General features: G+C 31.4%; 1 protein-coding gene across 11 annotated transcripts in view; it reads left to right on the forward strand.

The window, feature by feature from the left end:
- Window positions 1–12,008, forward strand: part of LOC139527952 (dystroglycan 1-like) — an 87,769-nt gene that overhangs the window by 61,039 nt on the left and 14,722 nt on the right. Inside the window, exon 1 of one of the 11 annotated variants that reach the window (XM_071323732.1) lies at window positions 4,971–5,107. The exons of 6 other annotated variants lie outside the window; for them this stretch is intronic. The gene's annotated coding sequence lies outside the window, so the exon portion shown is untranslated. Of the gene's footprint in view, window positions 1–4,970; window positions 5,318–6,050; window positions 6,233–9,325; window positions 9,637–10,429; window positions 10,450–12,008 lie in introns of those variants that run through there. 4 more of the 11 variants (XM_071323724.1, XM_071323758.1, XM_071323700.1 and 1 more) reach the window with 4 other exon arrangements.

Below are 12,008 nucleotides of genomic sequence, written 5' to 3' on the forward strand. Positions count from 1 at the left end.
TTTGGGGGGAAAGTTTACAAGATAATCTTTATGTTGCTGAAAAGTGTTTAAGATTGACTTATTGTCTAACATAGTCTATTATTAACAAAGCTTTTTTTTATACTATTCATTTTGTTAAATATCTGCACCCATGTCCTTTATTCTTGTAGTGCAGATAAGCTAAATCTTGGAAACTTACAAATGACAAGTTTCATTTAGAACAAGCCTGACTTATCACTTGAAAACATCTTCATGAAACATTCATTACAAATGTTTTGGTTATCATAATTAGCAATCAAGGTTCCTTATAACATCATGTCCTGATTCTAATTGCGTCTTGGCAGCGTACTTGGTGAATGGCAAAATGAATTGTGCTTACTATGTTACAGGTTGACTAACTAATGACAGTAAAGGTTCCTAATATAACATGTCTTAATTGCGTCTTGGCAGCATACTCTGTGAATGGTAGAACGAATTGTGCCTGACTATGTTATAGGTTGACTGTAACTTGACATAAGTTTTTGGTGGAATGTTGTTCTTGGTACTAAACTGTACATCACCACAGTGTTAATTACGATAGACAACACAAATTGCTAGAGATACCAGGTACAGATGGTATAGATAATTAGACAATCAGGTGAACCCAGTGAGTAACCTTTGGCTTGTGACTCTCACAACTAATTCATTCTTTACTATGTCATTTTTAACTAACTACACATTCAGGTATTATCTGTCACTTTGAAACAAGAAGATGTTGGGTATTTTTTTGGGGAGAATCAGCTCTATAAAACAATTATCTTTTCAATTGCCTCAGACAAAGATAGCTATAATTGATCTATTGCTTTACATAAACTGCAATGACTAATTCCACCATCATTATTATATTGCCTTATTTGTAATTTTTTTGTATCTTAAACTTTTTACTTCAGATACAATTACATAAGATGATTAAGCAATATATTTCTATGCACCACAAAAAGGTAAAAATTTTCAGATCTTTTTATAAAAAAATTGAAAGTTTAAATCCGAAGTTATTTATGGTTCAAATGTATTGACAATTTCATTTTCTTTTGTACTCAGTTCATTTTGTATTCTAAATTTTCACTTTCTCACCTTTCTCAAACAAGATTGGCCTTCCCACTAATCTAATTGGGACTTTAATAAAACTCCAAAAGGAGATATTTTATTACCTTTTGTAATATAAGGATGTAGTACTAGTTTTGGATTTAATTACATAGGTATTTTTAGTAGCATACAATGTATATAGGGGAACACTGCTGTGTGAACAAATTAAAAATTCATGCTTTAACCTTTTATTAAAGAAGATAATGTTTTGTAAACTAGGAGAATTTAAGTTGAAAGTTATCACTTGAGATGTATTTAGGGATAACTATAAATTTCAGATTTGTTCTACATCAGTTTAAAAGTACAAGGTGATTGAAGTAAGATATGATGTACCCAGCTTTCTCAAAAAGGCCTTTTAGTGTCTATAAAATTCAAGTACTTTTACCGCTCAAGAATGCAATTTTGAAAGCTTATGGTTGAAAAATCTTGAAGGATGCCTTTATCAATTTTAAAATGCACTCAGAATCAAACAGTATTTGTAAAGTTTTCGGTTCAATGTGAAGTTTTCGTTCGGTTCAATGGTATTTTCGATAGTTGAACAAAATTTTCTATATTTGTCTAACTTTGCCAATTTTGAAATTGAGTAGTCAATAGATATCTTTGTCCCTAAATTCCTGACTGTTTATTATACCTAACTGAACAAATTCATAAACATGTAGGAATTGCTATGTCTGGCTTTCATTTTTTAACTACTGGATAATAAAAATCATGACTAAAAGTTGCAATTTTTCACATGCAATATGATTATCATAAAATGGAAGGTTTTGAACTATTAGAAATATGAGATATTATTTTTTTTGTTACACGATGATAAAGTATTTACTGTTTGACCAAATCTTCAGAAGTTTTTTTTATAGAGTTGGTATTTACTTTTTAGATTTTTTTCCTTATTTTCTACACTAAAAATTGTGACTTATATTGTTTTAAAGTTTGAATGACTCTTGGGTATCTTTCATCAATCTTTTTTAGATTTTTTTGCAAGTATTTAAGTGCTACATATTGCGTAATCAATGTACTATAGTACATTGTCCTTGGCCATCAGATACAGGTTGACTTTTAGTTGATTACACATACAAGAGTTATGCCCTTTCTTATCTGAAAAATGTGGATGTTCAGAATTTTATCAGTGAACTTTTAAATACTGCATAGTCAACTCTGAAATATTGACAAAAGGTAGGGAACATCCATAAAATTCAAGTTTTTGGTTACATTTTGTCTGATAATTAAGGACATTTCTATTTAAAATTTTCAATGCTACAACTGTGATTACTAGTGATGCTGTTTTTTACATGGCTAGAGGTATAGGAGAAGGGTTGAGATCTCACAAAATATTGTTAACCTAGGTGCATTTTTGCGCCAGTCCCAAGTCAGGAGCCTCTGGCCTGTATTAGTCTTTTATGATTTTTAATTTTAGTTCATTTATATGTTTTATGGAGTTTAGTATAGCCTCCATAATCACTGAACTGGTACACATTTTTGTTTAGGGGCCAGCTGATTCAAGTTGGCCTCTGGTTGGGGAATTTTCTCGCCCTGTTGAAAACCCATTTAAGTGGCCTTTGGCTGTTTTCTGCACTTTGGTCAGGTTGTTGTCTCTATGACACATTCCCCATTTCCATTCTCAATTTATCTACACTCTACAGAACCTGCAGAGTCTCAGGTGTTACTTTTTTTTTATCTAGTTCACCGAATTCTTGTTGGATTTATGTAGGGCTATGTACATGGATGGCTTATCAATTTTAGGACTGTCATCTATGGAACAGTATGGAAAATTTGTCTTCTATCAACAGCCATGTCTCTTGGGTTTTTCCAACTTGACAGAAGTTCAATATGTCCTTTTGAAACAATTATATTGGTGATAAATTATTGATTGATTGAAATGAACATCTTAGGATTAATTGTGGGAAACTTATTGATTTCAGTGGTCAAAAGAATTAATGTAAATTAATGTTTACTGGTGTATTACTGATTACAGATTTGTTTCCTATGTAAAACGGTCAACATTTTAATGAATACATAAGAAACATTTCAAAATGATGGATGTTTTATTTATGTAACTTTTTTTCAGACCTCGACATAGTTTTTTTTTTAAATTCCTATTGAATATAAAATTTTAAAAATGTCCATTTTAAAAAATGATAAACATTCCATTTCAAATAAAAATGTAACCTTTCACTTTGAATCCTCAGCTTTAGAAAGGAGTAGGTTCAGTAAGACCCCTTTTTGGCCCCAAAATAGAGCAGTTTTACAAAATTGTGAAAATGTAAACTTTTAGCTATTAAATGGATTTAAGAAGAATGCTTCTGCTGCATAAATATGGGCTGTTTTTGACAATATAATGCACATATATCGGGTACTAGCATCATAAAGTCATGCTAAATTACTGAAATCTTCACAATTTCAGAATTTTAGTTAAATTTTAGATGGTTTCCGTCTTAAATGAAAGTGGCCGCATTCGTGTTCATTCATAACATTGAGATGTAAGTTGTATTTGATGATAATACATAACATATATAAAGGTTGAGGATGAACACGGATGCGGCCACTTTCATTTTTGACAAAAACCAACTGAAAAGTTACGTTTATTATTTGATAGATTTTTCATATTTAAGCTTGAATTGGAGCGTTTTTAATGACTAAATCAGTTAAAATCTTTCACATACACTAGTTGAATCAATTGAAATAGTGTTTAAAAAGTGTCGAAAATCTTTCGTTAGATGAACCTAAAATTTAAGGCCAAAATCAACCCTCCTTTGACAACAACTCGAGGAACAATCAGAATCTGACAAATAGTGGAAATTTTATCAGATACAGGCCAGAAACTTCACCGAAATGATGACCCTGGTTTTTGTTTGGGTTTGTGTCACTCTATCTTCATTTTGTGTTATTTGTGAAAAGTTTTGGTGACAGTTATTAATTGTTTTGTTTTGGTTTTGAACATGATGTAAACTTGTCATTCTTCAACATGTTGTTTGATTGGCTCCTTGTTGTATTCTAACTTTTTTAAACATTAGAGTTGAAACATAAATTAGTTAGTGCTTGATCCTGTCAGTCACTTCTACATCAGACACTGGGAGGAGAGTCATTTGATGTAGGATTTGTTCCACAGTGTAAACTATATTCTGTGAAATTTCAAACATATCAAAATGTGATATGATTGTAAATGAGAACTATCCATAAAGACCAAAGGACAAAAATGTAAAGGATTACAGGTCACTGTATGGCCTTCAACAATGAATAAACCCCATACTCTTATGATCCTCTATGGTACCGTTAAGTATGCTTGAAGAGAATAATGTCCCGTTAGAAATTAGCAATATCGGGAACAAAAGTCCCATATAACACTGGAAGAATTTTTACATTACTCCAATGCACAATGAATATTCAAAATGGAATTAATAATCAATTTTCCAGGGATTATAATTAACAAAATTTAATCAGTCTGATAGTTTCAATTTCTGTGTTATGCCTGAAAAGCATAATGCGATGATAAAAAGTTTGAAATAATTCGCTGTTTTAAAAGATATGATCCTGATCAATATCGCCAGGGAATTTATGGTGTGGAAGTAATGTTTAAAATAATGTTATTACATGACAAACTACATGCCAAATGTGTGGGTTTTTATAATAAAAAGTATGAAATTATATAACTTTTATTGGCGCAGTCAACTGGATTTCCACCATTCACTTTTTTTCAATAGTATTGAATATTTGTCAGTCATAATTCATGAATGAATCAGTGATAAAAAAAACAGCTGTCTCTGGAGAAAAGGTAAATCTTCTTATGGAAAAAAAAAATTCCAGTTCATTTTTTTCCACAAGCAGACGTCAACTTTTGAGTGTTTGTATCATGTGACCTGGTATTGATTACCATAGAAACAATGGTGATTCTGAACAGTCCTCCATTGTCTCCCCTAATCTTATCATTGGTAGGATAACAAACTAGAACAGATGGTTCAAATGACATTTTTACACCAGCTTCATGATTCATTCATTATGAATTCAGGTAATAGAACTTTTACATGGAATTCTCCATTACTCAATGCTCAGCATGTGTTTCCAATTTTAGCTAAAGGACATCTAAGTTTTTTGTTGACATATTTTACAGTATTGGCACTTCAGGACATTTTCTTTTTACATTGCAAGGACCTTGTGTGAATTTTTATTTGGAGGTATAAAATTGACAGTTCTTTTATCATTTTGTCTGATTATACAGGTAGGATTAGTGAAAATATTGATATATTATCTAATGTTTACAATTTATCATTATAAATACCTTAGATATTAGTCTAGTAACTTTTGGGAATACATATATTGAGAGAAAATAATTTAATAGATTGCCATTGAAACTAATTGTCAGAATAAAATATCAAAATAATATAACCAGGATCTCAATATCTTGCAAAAATTTAAAGCTTTTTATGGGAGAACATCAAAATATTAAGGTTCGGTTTGATTTTTGACAATTTCAATTGGACCAGTTACCATTCTTTGGGTTTTTTTTATGGTTTTTTTTACAGAAACAATTGTTTCTAGCACAAAGTTGCTGCCAACAAAATGTTTACAATATCTATTAACTAGTTTATAATATTGATACTGATTTTTACCAAAGTAGACAAAAGTTGCTTGAAATACAAATAGGATGACTATTTGTTTTAAACTTGGCTAGAGGAAGAGATATAACTTTGATGCCTCTGGTTTGACATTGGGTAAAATGGCTAAAGGATTTTATATTTATAAAGTATAATAAATTATTCAAGATATCTTACAAAATATGCAGATTTATCAGTGAGGTGAAAGTGTATGAATAAATTACAAGATATTTTATTGATAGATTAATTCTGCATGAAAGTTTATCTCTGTTATTGGTCCATAAACCAGATTAATTCTGCATGAAAGTTTATCTCTGTTATTGGTCCATAAACCGTTGATATGAATCCCAATAAATATTACACTATCTCCAGAACCTAGGGGGCACTAGTTTGTCATTTTTATACCTTTCAGTTAGCAAGTATGTGTTGCCTATTAGTTGGGTACTGAACTCAAACTAAAAAGGTATTAATATTAATGATTTGGGACATAATCTGAGAGTTGTGAACTTGAGACGGTTAACATTGATGAAATATAAAAGGTAGGCATTTATTTACAAATTTGGCTAGGGTATCTGAGGATTAGATTGTATTTGATTGCAAATGTGTCATTTGGTGGGTTTTTTTTTTTTTATAGGAAACTCAATATAAGCAGAATAAGAGTCATTTTGAGATCATTTGAGTATCATATTCAGTTGTAAGTTATCTATGACAGATATAATGTATACCCTCTGACCCAGTTGTTTTATAATTAATAAAAAAATTGCAGTTGTCTAGAACTCTGAGTGATAGGCATTGTTTGCAGACTTTAAAGTCTTATTTGGTATTTGGTTGGCTGATATTTTTACTTGACATCCTTAAAAAGGAATAATAAGCTTTTACAAAATGAGTATTTTTTAGTTTCTAATTACTAGTAATTGTTTTGATACACTTGCATGTCCAAATGCATTTTTCCTATCATGCTTAATTGTATTAAATAAATCTTTGTAACATACAATATATAAGTGTGGACATCTGAACATGGATTAACTTGGGTTAATTTCCTTCTTATATTATTTTATAACCACTATCAACACCAGTTACTCAATAGTTCAAAAGGTCAATTGACTGTTCTCCTTTTATTACCAATGTCTCCATTGTATTTACCCAGACATATAATTGGACCTTATAATGACAAAATTGAAAGTCTTTGATCTGTGAAGTTTTTGGCCCGTTTATTACCAGGTTTGACCTAACATGTTCACCCAGTTATCATATTTATGTCCCCAATAGAAATGGTGTAATCATGGTAATAGTATTGATCTGGTTTAGTAGTTTGAAAGTTTGTTTTTCTGTTGAGTAAAGGAACATACACAACATATTCATAGAATAGCAGAATTATCTTTGAACTAATAACATATATTTATTTGTCAAACGAAATATATGGATTCATAAGTCATAAGTGTAGTTTAGGTGTGTTATTAAATACCATTGTAATAATATTGGGTTTTAATTTGATTTCTACACATCTTCAGTTGTTCTTATGTTCAAGAAGGAAGGCCTTACAGAAATGAAATATTGAAACAATAACTAAATGGTTTTCTTGACCTTCTTCACAGATTCATTAAGTTTGACCCCTGTTATTAGTAAGGTGTGTTTGACAATGATTGATAGTTTGTCTGCCAAAGGTCAGTGGTTCTATCAGAGTAGTACACTGTACTCCAGCTTCACAGATTCATTAAGTTTGACCCCTGTTATTGGTAAGGTGTGTTTTACAATGATTGACAGTTTGCTGGCCAAAGGTCAGTGGTTCTAGCAGAGTAGTACACTGTACTTCAGCTTCACAGATTCATTAAGTTTGACCCCTGTTATTGGTAAGGTGTGTTTGACAATGATTGACAGTTTGCCTGCCAAAGGTCAGTGGTTCTAGCAGAGTAGTACACTGTACTCCAGCTTCACAGATTCATTAAGTTTGACCCCTGTTATTGGTAAGGTGTGTTTTACAATGATTGACAGTTTGCTGGCCAAAGATCAGTGGTTCTAGCAGAGTAGTACACTGTACTCCAGCTTCACATATTCATTAAGTTTGACCCCTGTTATTGGTAAGGTGTGTTTGACAATGATTGACAGTTTGCCTGCCAAAGGTCAGTGGTTCTAGCAGAGTAGTACACTGTACTCCAGCTTCACAGATTCATTAAGTTTGACCCCTGTTATTGGTAAGGTGTGTTTTACAATGATTGACAGTTTGCTGGCCAAAGGTCAGTGGTTCTAGCAGAGTAGTACACTGTACTCCAGCTTCACAGATTCATTAAGTTTGACCCCTGTTATTGGTAAGGTGTGTTTGACAATGATTGACAGTTTGTCTGCCAAAGGTCAGTGGTTCTAGCAGAGTAGTACACTGTACTCCAGCTTCACATATTAATATAAGGAAAATAAAAGTGGCGTAAAACACCAATAGTCAATCAAACAAACTATGTGTCCCACTTCAAATATTTACATGTTCTGTTTGTTCCGCTTACTTCAAATATTGTTTTTGATAAAGCATCCAGCTGAATAAAAGTTAAGAAAATGATAAAATAAATTTGAAAATGACAATGTTTAAAGAAAAATAGCTTCCTCTTGAGTTAAGATGTCAACAAAGTTCGTGCTGACTCCAACTGTTACATTAGAAATCTGAGAACAGAAAACGGTTCTTAAAAAAACAATTGTAGTCAGTGTCGTGCTATTAATAAGTGGATAAATGTAGGGAAAATTAATGGTACAGTACAATTCATACTACAGTACATTTAGAATTAAAAAAAATCTGTTATTCAGGGATAATGAGACATGCAGTTAATGAAATGTTCAATGCCACATATTTATATATATATCTGTCAAGTACATTTTACATATATACTAACCATTATGAATGGGTAACATGCGTGATGTAAATGTAGACTCTGCTTAGAATGGGTATAGTATTTTGTCTGCACCATATGACACTCAAATGATTTGTGGTTTTAATTCTTTCTTGAAGGATTAGTTAGGATTAAAATACGCTTTAAAATAATTGAATGAAATTATTCGTCTGAACAATACAGTGAATATATATTTTTATTCAAAATTTGTTTATGCTGGTTAGGCCACTCCAAATTGTTTGTTTCTTAGCTATTAGTTCAAGGAGTTCTTTGTTGAATACATTTTGTGAAATTTATCTTGTCTTTCTTCATTTGAGGCAGATGGTTCCAGTATCATTATTTTTCAGAAAATCAATAGTTGGAAGATTTTGTAGAGCCTTTCATGTAAGATTAAAGTATTTGCAAATAATAAATGACAATGCTTATCTCTCAAGCCTCTCATCTTTTTTTTTGCGCAATGATAGGAAAACTGACCTTATGTCTGTATTTCCACATTTAAAAAAAAAGAAAAATTAAGATACCCCATCACATTAAAAAAAGACAAACTTTAGTTCATGTCTAAAAAAGGGATCCTGAATTAAAAGTACTTAATAAACCAAAAGTTTGAGTAGATGGTGTAAAAAAAAACATTAAAAGACCTATGAACAATGACCTGATATTAAAGGGCAGGTAGAATGACTTCTATGTTTGTAAATTGATACTTGTATAACATGGTTAATTTGCTGTCATTGTTCCCAGCTTAACAACTTTCCCTTTATTACCTCCCCTGATGGTTATCACAAGGATCATCAGTCTTGTCAGTGACAACAAGGTGTGTGTTCCTTTAGGGCACCTGTCTCACAAAGGATAGCTCAGCTGTGCACCTCTTGTCCACACAGTTTTTTTTGAAAAAATACACATATTTGTGGTTTTGTGATTAGACTCAGGACTGAAGAAAAATATTGTGGTTTGGTATCTGTGCGAAGCATTTTAATTTGCAGGAATTATTTTTGTGTGGGTTTTGGCAGTCAAACTTTATTTTTGTGCACTAAGATATACCTTGGATCATATAAACAGGATCAACCACAAGGGTAAGGTTACATGTGATACATGAAAGTGTTAACCATAAAATTTAACCAAATTTCAACACTTACATGCTTGAGTAGACTGACTTTCAAATATGGCTATGGTCCAGATAGTGATATATCATTTTTGGATATCTAAATTTTTGTCATTATATGGCCGATAATTTTCTTCTAAAATATAATGTGCATGTATATAAAATTTGCATAAAATTTGCACAAAAATTTCCTTAATGTGGTTTTAAATATAAAATGAATCAGTTTGAAATGATATTTAAAATGATTTACAAAATAAAATGTGGTAGGGTAAATTCTTTTTAAAAAAATGATTTATTTCAATAGGAAGATTCATATGGGTGTTTTTAATTTGAAATCTTATACATGAACATGATTGACTTGACATTCCTTTATATAGGTTTTATGTATGAATTAACTTCCTTCAGAAAATCTACTTCCCAAAAAGGGTACACACATTCAAAATGAAAGACCGAAAAAATACATGCATGGAAAATAGTTTTGGTAAAATTCTGATATCCTCCAGACTTTATAAACAAAGAACTGGTCAATATTTCTTGTTTATTCATGAATATTACACAATCTTTAGATTTCGTCATTCTGTCCCGTCAATGGCCATGCATAAATGATAAAGTTAAGGTATGCTAATCAAATAGTTAATAGAACAAACATGATCTGTTACGTAAGGTGAAGATAATGTTAAGTAAGGTAAACAATCGTCCCTAGATCACAGAGAGGCCTCGGTTACCTGTATAGGTAACGTTTGAACAAGATTTTTAAGATACAGGGTAACGTCATTGTGGTCAGGTAGGTTTTTGCTTCTCAAGTTTAATATTCAGTTTTGACAATTGATACTATTATATACTGTTGAGTCAGTAGTAAATTTTTAAGCTTAGTCAGAAGTTCCTTTGTAATGGTTGGTTAATATTGAGTTCTCACAATACATACTTTTATATTGCTTAGTCAGTAATATATTAGTAAGCTTAGTCAGTACATTTGTAATGGTTGGTTAATAATCGAGCTTTCACAATACATACTTTTATATTGCTTAGTCAGTAGTAAATTTGGAAGCTTAGTCAGTTTTGTAAGATTTATGCGTTTTGTACATGTTGTACATTCATATTTTAATAGGCAATTCATTACAATTGGAGGGGGTTAAACTGTGGCATGTTTCAAGTTGAATTTTCTGCTCTCTGTCCGATAGGTCCTTGCTTGAACAGTGTAAGTCAATATTCTTGCTCTCATCTTAGTCAACCCACTATGTAGAAGCTACCTTTTGGGGTTTATTTGCAATATTTCTCTCTGTCTGTATATGCATGGAAGATTTGCCACTGGTCATTAGCAAACAACATAGTGTAGGTAAACACAAATTTTGTGGTGACTCACTGACTTTAGTGTCAAAGAGTTTGTTGTTTTTTAAATGCATAATTTGTGTTTTTTTTGCAAGTGATTCAAATGCAGTTTTTTTTTTACAAGGTGGTGTTTCAATATAAAATATAAAAACAAGAGAATGGGTGTTTCGGCACAACACATCAGTCATAAGATAATAACCTCAATTCTACAAGATCAGTTACTGTTTTGGCAAAGGTCTCTTGGTTTAAGGGTGAGGCATGAGAATGTCTGCCAGTATGGCTAAGGTTGAATATCTGTCATTTATCACAAAGAAAATGATATAACAGAAAATGGTTTCATAGATATCAAGGAGTCAAAGGTCAAAAATGTTCAGTAAATTACAGGATATTATTTTTGTCTCAAATGTGTGATGAGATTTTGGAGATAAAACTTAAGAGATGAAAGGCAAATCCCAAACAATGATGGACAATAGTTTATTGTTCTACTGTTATCATAAATCCTTGGGAGGTGAGAGTAAAGTGTTGAAATATGATATCATTGTTGACCATATAGTGTTGATGTATGGTCTGCTGCTTCACCCCTATCTGTCAGTCATCCAGACAGCTGAGATTATAGAATACTTTTTCAAGGAAAAAATTATAGGGGTTGAAGCTTATGCTTAAGAAATAAAAGAGAAAGGAAGAAATGTTTTACTGTTGTACCTGTATCTTTTTTGACATAGAGGTATTATCATGTATCAATCAACCATTTAACCATTCATAAGGTATCATTTAAAAATAAGAAGGTTCTCCTATAGTACAGCAAACAATGATTGTAATGACAGAAGAGTACAAATTGTGAACGTTTCTTTTCTAACAGTTTACCAAAAAATTGTTTTTTAAAGATTGAAACTATCTCTGGTTTGTATCTGTTTGTAACATTGTATGTTTAGAATTTTATTTATCAAATTATTGCCTAATGAATGTTGTGCACATTCTTTTGTAATAAAACTAATGTTAAGTTTGACTCAAACC

This window comes from Mytilus edulis, chromosome 1 (genome assembly GCF_963676685.1).
Source record: "Mytilus edulis chromosome 1, xbMytEdul2.2, whole genome shotgun sequence".
Classification (NCBI taxonomy): Eukaryota; Metazoa; Mollusca; class Bivalvia; order Mytilida; family Mytilidae; genus Mytilus; species Mytilus edulis.